The sequence below is a fragment of the Talpa occidentalis genome, unplaced genomic scaffold (genome assembly GCF_014898055.3).
Source record: "Talpa occidentalis isolate TD23 unplaced genomic scaffold, MPIMG_talOcc4v2.1 talOcc4.2, whole genome shotgun sequence".
NCBI classification, from domain to species: Eukaryota; Metazoa; Chordata; class Mammalia; order Eulipotyphla; family Talpidae; genus Talpa; species Talpa occidentalis.
The window spans coordinates 114219728-114234694 of record NW_023602073.1 but is presented as its reverse complement, the minus strand read 5'-3'; the positions used below and the strand labels follow the sequence as shown (position 1 = coordinate 114234694).

Genomic DNA, 14967 nt, shown 5'->3' with positions numbered 1-14967 from the left:
TTGCCTCTACCCTTTTCCAAGAAACTTTAGGAGGATGTACTTCACCAAAGGGGAAAAAAAAAAACAGTAGAATACATACAGAATCAGAAAACATAATACAGAATCCAAAAGAAAGCATTGGGCATCCCAGGATGAGATCTGTGCAGTAATTAATTAAGAATGGAACCAGGCCAGAGACTCTAAAAGTTCTCCAAAAGAAGGAAATTGACAAGCACCTAATATATTTAAACAAATTGAGAGAGTTGCAGAACTAGAAAAAGGCTAAGGTTGGAATAGTGATAAATTATTGAAAACAATGAGATAATAACTAACTCAATGGAAGTGGGGTTTTATGCAAAAAAGGGACACAATTGTAGCATATCTTGACTCAGCTGAGACTAGCAGTAAATAAACTATATGATAGTTGATAATCACTGTTGACCTGACAGTAGCAGAATGAGATGATAGAAAGTGTTTGTGTGGCAGAAGGAGAACTAATGCCTTCTTTTCCAAGAGAGAAATCAATACTGCCACTTAAAAAGTTAAGAAAATATAACATAATCACAATATTTACAGATAATCAAAATACTAAAGCATTTAACTAGAAGAATTGAATGTAGTTGTCTCTGGGAAGTAGAAAATGGTGTTTGAATGGAAAAGCTCCCTAAAGCTGCATCTTTAAGATATGTTTGTTTGCTTCCTTTAAAATTGAAGATCAAATAAAAAAATAAAGCCTTATTTTAGTTGTCTTGGAGTTTATACCCTAAAGAAGGGAGACAGATATGATACAAATACAAAGATATGTAACTACCAGTTGTGGTAAATATTAAGATGGAAACTTATTTTATCTTTTATAAATCCATATGTTAAAATAATTGGCTTAGTGTAGCAGAGGATCAAATGAATCTTGGAGAGGGACACGTTGGCACCTTATGGGTTAGATGCCAACCCCAATTGCTGGCAGAAGACCATAATGAGTCATGAACTTCAGAGGATAAGGAACCATGGAATGTGACATTTCTAGGTTTGGAGTAACTAACTGCAGGATGCTACCTGCTGCATTCTATCTAGTAATGACAAGTTTAGTCATTGTGCCTATGTGAAAGATAATATTTACCTGAAATAGCCTGTATCATCTTCTCTGTTCATGGAGATGAACTATCTTAGTAATAGAAATAACCACCTGGAATCACAGAGCACCTGTCAGGACTTCAGAGCTCATATATTCTTTTTTTTTTTTTATTCTGAAAATTTTTATTTTTTTATTTTTTATCTTTTTTTTAAAATAAATTTTATTTTTATATTCCCCATACAATTGCAACCCCCTTATTTGACCCCAATCCCTCCCCTCCCCGCCCCCACCCCCCATAGAGTGTCTCTGTTTCATAGTTTTTTGTTGATTTTGATTTTCACTTTCTTATAAATTCTTATCTTAGTCTCACTCTTTGCAGGCAAGAAAATTTTTGCTCCAGCAGATTTAGTGGTCTGTCCAAGGTCTCACAGCTATTTAACACTAGCACTATTTAAAATGAGTACTCAGGGCCTCCCCGGTGGCGCAGCGGTTGAGCGCTGGGTTGCGAAGCTGCCTGCGGCCTCTTCGGCGCTGGTTCGATCCCCGGCTGCTCCCCGGCCACCAGAGGAGGGTCCCACATGGCGTGCAGACCTCTCCTGCCGCCCGCTGCTCCCCTCAGCAGTGTACTTTGGTCCTTCTGCCTGCTCTGCTCCCCGCTCTGGCTCTGGTGAATTCTCTCACCCTCCCGCGCTTCTGACTGTACCCAGTGCATGTATAAACAAAAACAAACAAAACAAATAAATGAATAAATAAATAAAAACATGCCTCTAAAAAAATAATTAATAAATAAATAAATAAAATGAGTACTCAGATCACCGAGTTTCTTACTTTGAGATTTTCCCTATAGAGAATATATAGGATGACTTTTTAGAAATATTGAAGTTAAACATTAATTATCAGAGTGTTGCTCAGCAGCAGAAACCTTTATTTTCTTGCTTCAACAATAAAAGAAAACTGTAAAAAATTATTTTTCCACCTAAAGTTTGCATTATTGCCTAAATTTAGTTTCACACAGCTCCTTAGAGATGACCAGTTACTTTTTGATAAAATCTTCTATATTTTGTAGAATATATTGTATTCATCGGTAACTGTGTGAAAATCTTGTTGCAAATATTTCCAAGAAATGCCTATCACTGGTATATATATATATGTATATATATATTATGGACATATTCTAATTCTACTTTAAATAATGACTTTGCATTTTCTGTGTGTATATTTATACTTTACTGATTTTAGTCATATGCACAACTCCTGTATTGTATATTAAAATGTAATTATGCTAATAAATCATAAAGAAATACCTGTACTCCAGAGGAATTTTAAAATTCAACACAGCATATGTACACGTCATACACACACACACACACACACAGACACGTAATCATATTTCACAGAGTTCTCTGAAGAAAAAAATGTTCATGAGTCAGGAGATCTATTTTTGTCCCAAAAAAAAGAGCTCTCCTTTACAACGTTCACATTGCTACACCAGGACTGTTTTGACATTTTAGTCATGTCTACAATGGCCAAATCTATAACACTGTTTTGAAATCTTGGTGCAGGTAATAATGCCATGTTCTCATGCTCGTCTACAAGATTCATTGCCACCTCAATAAAAGCTTAATGCAAGTTTAGAGAGCAAAGCTATTGTTATTAAAGAAAATTGTCATAAGCTTCGTTTTCCCCCCTGAGGTAAGGAAGCTTTGCAATAACTAGGTCAGAATATCATTTCTGATTCGAAGATCTAATTTGAAAATTTGGATAAGTACTTAAAATATCCCAAGGAATAATTTGGAGGTGTATTGTACCTATGGTTGTTGCCTAATCAGCACAGAGTTTCTCAAAGTTACATGAAAATAACACACAGATGTAGTGATCATTGGAAACTATTAATACATCAGACCATGTGATATTTATGAGGTTTCCCTTTAGGAATCAGGAGAGATCTATGATATGTTAGGCTTAGAAAAAATATATAGATATACACACATAAATATATTCACAGAAGTATGTGTGTTTATAGATACATAAATGCGTACACGTCTGTGAATTTTGCCCTGTTCTCAGGTCATAGAGATAAACAGTGGGTTAGCACTCAAGTGTATGAGCCCCAAGCTGTGTTTTCCTCTAATGTTAACTCTCATCATAGGATGGCCAGGATGAAAGTTCTGGAAAATAATGAAATCCTCAATGATTTGAGGATTTATTTATTTTATTTTTTTTTAAAGATATATTTTATTCATTCATACAAGCACTGGGTACAATCAGAAGTGTGAGAGAGTGAGAGAATTCACCAGAGCCAGAGCAGGGAGCAGAACAGGCAGACTGATGAAATACACTGCTGAGTGGAGCAGCGGGCGGCAGGAGAGGTCTGCGTGCCATGTGGGGACCCTCACCCGGCAGCCGGGAATCGAACCAGCGCTGCAGAGGCTGCGGGCAGCTTTGCAACCCAGCGCTCAACCGCTGCGCCACCAGGGAGGCCCAATGATTTGAGGATTTAAACAGTTTTTTAAGTTCAGTACATTTGACCAAGATGTGCATAATTTAATTTAATAAGGCCAAAGCATTAAAAGAACAAAACTGGTGACAAACAAGTTATTTCTCCAAGTGTACCGTGAACCACGTGATTAAAAGCAAAGAAATGGGGGCTTCCCTGGTGGCTCAAGGGGTTAAGCACATCACTGTGAAGCAAAGCTTGTATCAGGCTCTATAAGATCACAATACAGAGCTAGAGAAAAATGTAGATAAAACCAGGAATCAGACACCAGATACGACTGAGACTGTGAATAAGTTTCTTTAACTAAGCAGGATCAAATCAGGATTTAGCCTATTAAATAAGAGTTTAATCTTTGAACTTAAACTAGAATAGCTTTTTTCTCTACAAGTTGCGAGACTAATTTAAATAAGTCACTTAACTAACTCATCATAACTTTAATACTTCATTACTAATCCCTAAGTGGAAATAATAATGCTTTTATCACAAAACCACAGTAAGGATTAAATGATGATTAACTTGGTGAGTGTCTGGGCATATGCTAACATCTCAATGAATTGGTAAATATAGTAGTCAATCACAGAGCTTAGAATCTGAACTAGCCTATATTCATTTGTTCATACATTATTTCTTGCAGACTTAGTATATACCAAGCAAGATTATAGATGCTAGAGATAGAGCAGAGAGCAAAACAGAAATTCAAAATAAAAATTTTAAAAACTACCTTCATGGAACTTACTTTCTAGAGAGAATTATTGAATTAATGATAAGAACCCCAAGTTGACAGGCTCTTGAGTCCCTAGCCATGTTCCACATCCAGAAAGGTCTTATTCTGGGCAATTCACCCAGTTCCTGGGAAAGGCTAAATATATGGGGGAAAAAAGAGGCAAATGGTATGCTGTCAAATAACTTGTCACATATATGGTAAATATTACTCATTTCTTTTTCAAAAAATGCATGAAGAACTCTTGCTTGACAATGTATTTTATACAAAGCTACATATCACCCTCGTTCTCTAAAAGCCTTTCTTCTCCATCATCTCTCCCCTCTAAATCGACAGGCTTTATGTAGAGACAGCTTTCTTTGTCTAAATAAAAGTATACCTTGTTCTCGCCATTGTCCTGTTATATTATTTGGTATCCTTAATGTTGTCTGAAAGATTTCAGGCTGACAAAAAAAAAAACAGAAAACAAGTCAGGAAATTAAAGCTTCATGGTGACAAGTTTCTGAAAGGGACCCCTTTCACTTGTCAGCTCCCCTTCTTAAAGTTTATGGAAGGTTCTCTGATATAGGGAAGTTCTGGAAACCTAGTGTGGGTGTGTGAGTGTGAGTCCTTTTCTGGTTAACTTTCATTTTTCCCTTTTGATTCAGAAAACAAGCTAAAAGGTGTGGGCTCTTGCTGCATAAATAATTGCAGAGTAGATTTTGTCTTGCTTCATGGTCATTTGCTGTCTCCTTTGTAGTGTTTGTCATTCTTTCATCATCCATATGAAGGGCTGATTGGTAAATGGATTTGAGTATGATTAATAAACCATTTTTCACATCTAAAATGCCATTCTTCAACACCCATCATTGCAGTGACAGTGTAATAAAACAGGCTGTTCTTTTGCTGCTTTGGAAATATGCCTTATTTACCTTTATGTGAGAAAACCTGCATCCATATTTATACTATACAGAATCAAAACATCTAAGGGAAGTTTTGACATTGGTTGCTTATCATTGTTTGTTTAAAATCAAAGAAAGAAAAACATAAGAGTAAGTGTTTTTGCAAAACTTCAGTGAATATGCAATTATGGTAGATAAATAACCATTAGAAACAATGCTGAAAGCAAATTGAATTTATTCCCCCCAAATTTTCATGTTTAAACAAACTTTGGGGTTCCTTTTCTTCTTTTCATATAAATAGAAACCAGTTTAAACTGGTTATAGCAAAAGTATTCTTTCAGTACATTTTCTTCTTTTTTTGTATTGTCATGGGTCATAGAAAGATATGATTTTACAGAGCTTGTTTTTAATGCACATTTATAAAATGAGTGTCAAATAAAGATAGCCTTTCTAATAGCAAATAAACTCTTACAAAGAAATTTCTTTTGAACTAGAACACATCTCACAGGACTAAGTCTTTTGTTAGTAAGATAAATTCTGGAAATGAATTTCAGAGTAAAGACCTCAGTGTTTGTTTTTATTCTTGTGAAACCAATAAAGTGCTGACAAAGAGTGCTATAATGTGCCACTGTAGTTTAGAAATAAGGTACATTTAAGAGTGTTCTTTATTGCTTTTGAGGGTTGAATATTGCTGCCCTTGGCCACGCTACCATAGAACATGCTGCTTTGCAAAAGAGCAGCAGAATGGTTTAGTCCATTTGATCCCCACCTGAATATTACATACACTCTTTAAAAATGTCAAACCTTTAGGAATAGTGGAGTGACTCTAATACTGTGTTATTACGTTCCCTTAGATTTAAGTCTGAAATATACTGAATTTAAAAGAGTAAACGATATGTTTTCCATTATCCTTCATGCCATATTATTTCCTGCAAAATTGTACCCCCATGTCAATAGCCCTAGCTATTTCAAGTGTTATTCTTTTATATAATACATGTAAACATTATTTTGATGTATATTTGCCTTCTTGAATATGGATGTTAAAGTATACAATACTTCACATTCAAACTACAGTAGAATTGTATTACAGTTTAGGGTGGGGCCAGGTGTAGGCGGGGAATAGGGTAGGAAAATACAACGAAACTTTCAAGCCTTAGTTGTAAGGGAACTGTAAGTGCACAGATAACTGAAATGTGAAATGAGCAGGGACTTTTTCACTAAATCACAGCAAAAGAAGGCTTTAGAGCAGGACTCTCAGCTCTCAGTACAAAATTGGATCGTCTTGGAGAATATCAATTCTTACTAGCATGTAAGTTAAGCCCACAGAGAATAATTGGTGCCTTTGTCTGTACTTTTTATAAAAGCTGTACATGTTCAACAATTATAACTTTGTTTGGGGGAGGGGGTATAGACTTTTCCTTCATCTACTCTGGCTAGGCATTCAGTAAATGCTTTATTGCCAGTTCAGCTCCATTTCTGGCGGCACACCTGTGGAGAGATTAGTTGAATGATGTCTATACTGATGACTAGGAGTACGTATGTATATAAAAGCAAAGCTATTCATTCAAAAATGTTCTCTTAGTTCTGATTAAAGATAGAATTAGAAACTGTAAGTTTCTACAAATCCTACAAGTGGATTTTTCTTACAATGTATATTTTCAACAGCATTTGTCTCTCTTGAAAAAGATCTTCATTCAAAGACCATATTGCAACCATAGATCATTTATGTGTAATTTGGTAGATGATAGACATGTGAAATTACTGTGACAGGTGTTTTCACATTGTTTTTGCTGATCTGATAAAAAGCATATTGCCAGAAAAGGGTGTGGAGAACTTAAATTCCTAAGTATCAATTTGAAGCACTTGTGAAATGAGAATTGCTGTAAAGAAGTATTTTGGAAAGAGGTAGGGATAGGACAATATACTTAAGTAAAACAAATATATTTCTTTGATGGGGACGCTATACAATATACTTGTTTGGTTTTTTTTTTTTAAGATTTATTTATTTATTTGTACAAGCACTGGGTACAGTCAGAAGCATGGGAGGGTGAGAGAATTCACCAGAGCCAGAGCAGGGAACAGAACAGGCAGGCCAACGAAATACACTGCTGTGGCGCGGCAGGAGAGGTCTGTTGAGCCATGTGGGACCCTCGCCAGCTGCCGAGGATCGAACCGGCGCTGCAGAGCAGCAGGGCGGCTTCTCAGCCCAGCACTCAACGCCTGCGTCACCAGGGAGGCCCTATACAATATACTTTAATTTATTCATCATTGTTATTGTCCTTGAAATTGTTTTCTGTTGCCCTCTACATGGTGACCCCAGGAAGCCCAGAAGACAGCCCATGGAAACAACTCCATGTATCTTCCTGGTGAACTATTTCAATATGCTTTAAAATAAGAATTGAATAAAGAGATAAATACTGAAGACTGAATACTACAGAATACAAAGAGTCTTATGCATATGATGGCCCATCAGTGCTAGCAGTAATCTGTAAAGCTAGTGGCGGCTTTATTAATTTTTTTAAGATTTATTTATTTGTGCATACAAGAACTAGGGTACAGGCTAGAGGTGTGGGGGGTGAGAGAATTCACCAGAGACAGAGTGGAAGCAGAACAGGCAGACTGACTGAAATACACTGCTGAGGGGAGCAGCGGGTGAGACAGGAGAGGTCTGTTGCACCATGTGGACTCCTCCCTGGCCGGCCGGGGATCAAACTCATGCTGCAGAGGCTGCGGTAGCTTCATAGTGCTGTGCTTAACCCCTTGCACCACCAGGGAGGCCCCTATATTAAGTAATTTATGTGGGAATAAAAATTATTTTTATATTACTTTTGCTATGGAAGAAAGCGTTCTGTAAGCACATCCTATTTTTAATCTTGATTTAAGAAAAGTACTACTCTGGCAGTTTTTTAGTAAGCGTTCCACTTATCTTTCTCTTCCCTCTGTATCCTTTTCTTCATAACCTAGCTTCCATCTACCCTTCTGCCTTAACCAAAGGCACTTGTAAAATATAGAAGAGTTTATGTCATGCTCTTATATTGGATATTCTTAATAAATACCTTCTATATTTTAGAGGTGATCTGGAGATGTCAGCCAATGCAATTTCACTTTGATTAGTTTGAATTAGTTTGATTAGTTTGAATTTAGATTCAAGGAATTCTAGATTTGCCATAATCATGATTTAGTTATCCACAGAAGCTTCACTAGATTTAAGGTACTTTTAAGAGTATATTGATAATTACAGCCCTTGTTTATCTAATAAAAATATTCATAGGATGGCTTCTTTTCCAGCTCCATTTCCCTGACTCTCTAATAGGTACTGGTTTCAAATTTTCTCCTTTTCCATCACAATATCCCCCTAAAAGTTATCAGATTATAATGACACAGCAATATAAAAAAGCAAGACCTTCAGATGTCATGCATTGTTTTCCATAAATCCTTCCTGCCACCTCTATATCATAAACTCAGATACAATCATTCCAGCATTTAGCATCCTTCCATGGCTCTTATTACTGTGGTAGGAGAATGCTCTTGAACTAAAATGTGAAACATGTTGCTTAAGGTAAATAGAATAATCAAATGGGAACATTAGCACTATCACATGCCAACTCACATACATTAATATTCTTAAGTGGTTACCTGTAACTTATTTTCATTAAAAAGAGGAAAAAGCATTAGTCATATATGAAATGCTAACTCAAATGAGTCATTAATCTTTTTAAAATAAAGTGTTTGAAAACTTCTAGAGTACCCCAATAGTCTAAGTAGCAAGATTTAACAATAAACAAGATGGACATGATCTGGGCCTTCATGGATCTTACAGACAATTGAGGAAACGGATAATTAAAGAGAAAGTAGCATCAGTGTATGACAGAAACTTTGATTGGAGAGAACAGTGTTATACAGGAGCTAAAGAAAGAACACCTAAAGTGTTAGAGAAACAGTTCTGAGGAAAGTGGCATCCAAGCTTAGACTAAAAAAGAGATGAGAAATTAATCAGGCTGAATGGGATAATGATGTAAGCAGATAATGATGTAAGCAGAACCTAGCATATTTGTGGAATTGAGAGAAGGTCTCAAGGAATAAGTATGGCATGGGTAGAACAGAGTGTAGTCAGATGAGGCTAGGGAGCAATCAGAACACTGGTCATGCAGGGTCACAGTCAGAAGGACAAAGGACAGTTTGTTGACTTGGGGTATCAATCTGTGAGCCTCCGAGTGAGGTTTCCAGTAGGCAGAGCCTGCATTGCCAAAAAATGAAGGATAATTTGAAATTCATGATTTAGTAAGTAATTTATAAATATCGTTTATTTTTTATTTTTATTTATTTATTTAATTTATTTTATACAAGCACTGGGGTACAGTCAGAAGTGCGGGAGGGTGAGAGAATTCACCAGAGCCAGAGCGGGGAGCAGAACAGGCAGAAGGACCGAAGTACACTGCTGAGGGGAGCAGCGGGTGGCAGGAGAGGTCTGCGCGCCATGTGGGACCCTCCTCCGGTGGCCGGGGAGCAGCCGGGGATCGAACCGGCACTGCGGAGGCTGCGGGCAGCTTCACAACCCAGCGCTCAACCGCTGCACCACCGGGGAGGCCCTATAAATATCATTTAAAGGTAACTGAATTTTTTTAGATATCTTTGCTAGTTTTCTAGAAAAATCTTTGACATATCTCCATTGCTCATTTATAAATCATTGAATACATTATCTATAGTTCTTTCTCCACACGTTTTAAAATATATACTTAAAGCATATTTTACTGATGAAGTTCTGCTCTGCTAATTATTCATCATTAATGCCTTCTACTTTTTTCAAACAGAAATTGATATAATTAAAAATATGTGGCCTGCCATGAAGAAATACCAAACAGAATATAACAAGTTATAACTTTACATGAAGAGTCAATTCTGTGGAGGTTTAATTCCCCATGCTTGTCAAAAGTTGTTAAAACATTGCTTGCTTTTTTTGAATATAAAATGTGGGCAGACATGTACTAATATATCAAAAAATGACATTTTGTCAAAAAGGGCTTTCATGGGAGAATGTTCTGAATAAAATGTTTTCTTTTAAAAAGAACCCGACCTGTTTAACATTTCAAAGCAAACACAAAAGAACACAAAATGCCTGAACTTACTGCCAGTCACAACAGTCAGTTTCATTTACCCTTTGATACATTTTTATATTCCAAAAATTGTTCCCCCAAAAGAATTATCAGTTTTCTTCCATGATAACCCTGGTTTGAAGTAAAATAAAAGTAACTCTGACCCTCCTCAAAATGGATTCTTTTCAGACTTACTAGCACTTCTAATAGTATGAGGATGATATGGTTGGCTATGTCTACCGTTGGACTCAATGTAATTATATGTGAAGCAACAATTCCCTTATCTATTAGGAACACTTGCTGCCGCTAACTGCATTTCACTGTCTGGCAGATGAAATACAGAATTAAAATCTCAAACTAGTTTCTCAAGTTTTTTCTCCCTCCAGTCATTTTAAAATCTTTTAGCCTTGGGGAAGATGGTAGCCAGAAAAAAATTGAAAACAGATGGTATTTAAAGGCCTTAGCAAGATTAACGAAGCAGATGTGCCCATGTGTCTATTCCTGCTTATTGCACAAATAGTACTCTCCCTTACCATCAACTTGCCATGGTTCCAAACCTTCTGACTTGCTAAGGGTGTCCAGAGTTATGATAATGTTTGGTACTGAAATGTTAAAATCAATGGATAATTAACTTTGATCACTAGCTAATATTTTCATCTAAATAAGAGGGATATTTATATGTGTGACCCAGTTTTTTTTGCAGAGAATGCACCTAAGTCTAGCTCTTGAGTGGGAATATCATTCATTGTTTAGGGAACCTGGGAAAGGACTGAAAGAAACAGAAACAGATGGCAGTTGAGGTAATTGAGATACAGTATAGCTTAAAGGCATCCTGGAATACCACATAATAGTGCTAGTGTGGAAAGAAGAGAAATATTCTACACAAGTTCACTTGATGTGTAAACTGAATCTGATTTTATAGCTTGCTCAGAATTAAAATTCCTGAAGTGTGGAAGGGGATGCAAATGGTTTATGCTCATGTGAGAGAATGGAAGGGAAAGATTTACCCAACTACAAGGGTTCCTTGGCGAGTAGGAGGCACAGGTTTTAATAAAATATTTGAAAATTCAGCATATATTCTTACAAGAGGGTACTAATAGTGTGGCCAAATGTGTTCCTTCACCAATTTATTAATGTACTACAATTGCAAGGGAGAAATACTTGGTGGTGGTGATTGTAAGCATTTCAGAATTGAAAATGCCTTCCTTGGATCTCTGGTGGAGAATTGGGGACAGTAAGGTGCAGAGCTGTGGAGTGAGTCTTCAAATCCTGTCTTCTTCAACACTAGCTAATTATAAGAACCTGGGCAAATGTTCTCACCTCCTCCAAGCCTCACCTTGTTAATATAAAATGGACCTAATCATATTACTTCATTAGACATTTAGTTCAGTGCCTAGTATATTTTAGTACCTAATAAACGGTAGCAATATCACTAATAGGCAAACATGCACACTTTAGCAGCCTTGCCCACCAAGCACCTCAGGATTGTAGAATATTTATAGGTGTAGTTTCTCATTGCACGAGGAAATCCACACCAGGTAGTTATTGTCAATGAATCCTCAATTGTCAGAGAATCCTATTGTCAAAGAATCCTCAAATTGTGTAGACTAGGAAAAATGTTTTATATTACTTCCCACTCTCTTAGTTTCTGTGTATACGGACCATGTTGTTTATTTAGATAGACATTTAAATCAGAACATTTCCTTAAAGATACTTTCTGTTTACATTACCAGATTGACTCTAAGAAAATTTTATTATACTGATTGCTATGTACTTATGAATCACCTGCTAAATATATGAAAGTTGAATTTTAATATATAAAATTTAGATCCCTTTAAAGTTTAAGCAATCGCATCCTTAACTATAGACTATTATTGCCTAGGAGGTCAAAATGACATCATATATATAAAGAAAACATCAATGACATTGTCAGTATTTGACAACTCCATGTTAGCTGTGTCAGAAACACCATGGTGACACCTAATGTGAACAGCTCACTGTGAGATCACAACTGAAGCCAACAAAAAATGCAAACTGATCCTGATTTATTTGAAAATTAGAATTTTATCACACTTTTTTGAGCTATTTTATAAATTAATGAATTTCAAAATGGATGAGGCAGTAACACTGAGGTTTAGTTAATTATGTTTAAATTAAATATAAGCATTTAAAATAACGATTTTAATTAAATACATGACTCAAGCAACTAATCATTAAAAGTGGAATTGGTAACTTGAGATTTATCATTCTGAAATCACTTATACCATATTTCTAATGAATTCTTTCCTCCACTTAAATAGAAGATAAAATGTATCCCCCAAAGTGGGTAGTAAAATATAACTGTTTCTTAGGTTAAGGTTGAATCAGAACCACAAAAAAAAAAAAATCTCCTTTAGTATACCCTCTTTGATTCAAAAGTATACTTACCATTTGCCAAATTATTTCAAACTGATTATGTTTTTGTTCAATAACCACCCAAGAAATAGTTGCAATAGCACATGTTACTGTAATAGTTGCAATAGCACATGTTACTGTGAAAGAAAATGGATATGTTTTGTGGCTTTTTTTTTTTAAATCGAGGAGCCTCTGATGAAACATTTAAATTATATGATTTAAGTTTTGAATTTAATTTATTACAACTTTAAGAATAGAGAGGAACAACAATTTGAAAAGCTCATTTTATAACCTACAAATATAGACACTACACTATATTTGTAGGAATATACAAATACATTGGTATATTCAAACTTGTATATGTAAACTTGTATATGTTTCAAAAATAACCACTGGCTAGTTCTTATACTGCACTATGTAACTATCTTTTAGCTTAAAACCTGATGCATACTAAGTGCTTAATAAAAATTTGTAAATTAAATGAATAATATATTGATAAACTTTATAGATTATCTTTTAAAATATTCTCTTTAAAAGTCATCTATTGTTATAACCTACTAAATAACCTACTCAATTAGAAAGGCTGATAAGTTGAAATACATCTACTTACAGCTTTGAAAACATTATCGTTTTGTATTGCTTTTCTATGTTCTGGAATAAATATAAGTGTCAAGAGTCTAAAGAGAGCAGTACCTCTGCTGACTACAAAAGGGTGATTTGAAGTCCAGTGAGTGTTTTGTTCTTTGTACTAAATACCTGCAATTACTGATTATCACATTTTTCTTCTGTAGTCAAAACTAATTGAAGGCATTACCCTTAGGAGATGAGTTCTATAGTGTAATGAATGTTGAGTGCCCTCTTGAGTTCAGCATTTTAATTATTCATAATTATAATTATTTCTATTTATTTGGGAACTTTAGAAGTAATTCTAGTTTATCAAACAAATTGAGAGGCAGAGTAGTGAGTCTTTGTTTTGCATGGAGGTCTGCAGGCTATGAACTTGCCAAGAACTCACAAGGAATGGAGCCAGTGTTGGGGCTAATGGATGGGTGCTATCAAGTGTGCCATATCCTAAAGTAACTTTTTGCACCTTATTCTATTCTCTGATTTCTCTAAAAGTATTTGGGCATTATTGGGACTATGAAAAGTTAAGGAATTAAAAGTAAAAGAACTGGAAATAATGTATAAAGGTGTGTTAATTAGAGAAAAGATATAACTTTTGTAGCTGGCTATTAGCCAAAAGTATAAATTTTTACTTAAAAATATTATGTTTAAAGACTAGATCTGCTTTATCATCCAGGTATATCCTAGTATCCACCTGAAAGTTGCAAAAACACTAATACAAAGGGCTGTAAGCACACCTAGGCTCATTGCCGCACTATTTACAATAGCCAAAGTATGGGATACTACTCAGTTATTAAAAAAATAAAATCTTACCATTTGCAGCAACACGAATGGAGGGGTTTATGCTAAGTGAAATAAGTCAAGAGAAAGCCAAATACTAGGTGATTTCATTCATGTGACATATAGGGAAACAAAATAAAGGAACATGAAAATTAAGACAAACCCAGGCCTCCCTGGTGGCACAAGGGGTTAAACACCACACTATGAAGCAATCCACAACCTTTACAGCAGGAGTTCAATCCCTGGCTGGCCAGGGAGCTACCCACATGGTGCAGCAGGCCTCTCCTCTCTTGCCTGCTGCTCCCCTCAGCAGTGTATTTCAGTCTGCCTGCCTGTTCTGTTCTCTCTGGTGAACACTCTGTCTCTGGTGAGTCCCCACCCCCTGCATCTCTGGCCTGTACCCCAGCTCTTTTATGCATAGATAAATAAATCTTTAAAAAAAGAAAAAGGAAAATTAAGACAAACCCTAGGAATATGATTGTAGAATTAAAGCTCCCAGTGGGGGAAGGGAGCAAGTAGGCGGGGAGGTCCAGTCAATATAGTGGGCTTTAATGCTTTGGTCGTGGACATAACAAACATCTGAAGAGGTATGAACCTATATTTGAAAGAGCAAAAATAAACTTTATGTATAAATTTTTAGAGACTGAAAAGGGTGTGTTTGTGTGCACAGGTGTGCACAAGTGCATGGGTCTGTGTACCCTAAATATATTTGCTTACAGTGGACCCAAGTAAGATAGATACTCCTACCACTTTGGACTGAAATAATCTTTATGTGTATCATTAATGTGTATTAACGATAATGATGCATGTGAATTGGTCATCTACAATCTATTTAGATATCATATACACTTTTATAGTAATTGGAAGTAACAATGAAATGCTAATGCTGCTTTTAAAAAAATTGGCATTGTTTCATTGCAATCAAT

At 35.8% G+C, this 14967-nt stretch overlaps 1 protein-coding gene across 3 annotated transcripts in view; it reads left to right on the top strand.

The window, feature by feature from the left end:
* The window catches only part of HS3ST5 (heparan sulfate-glucosamine 3-sulfotransferase 5), a 228634-nt gene that overhangs the window by 121179 nt on the left and 92488 nt on the right, over positions 1–14967 (top strand). The gene's annotated exons all lie outside the window — the stretch shown is intronic.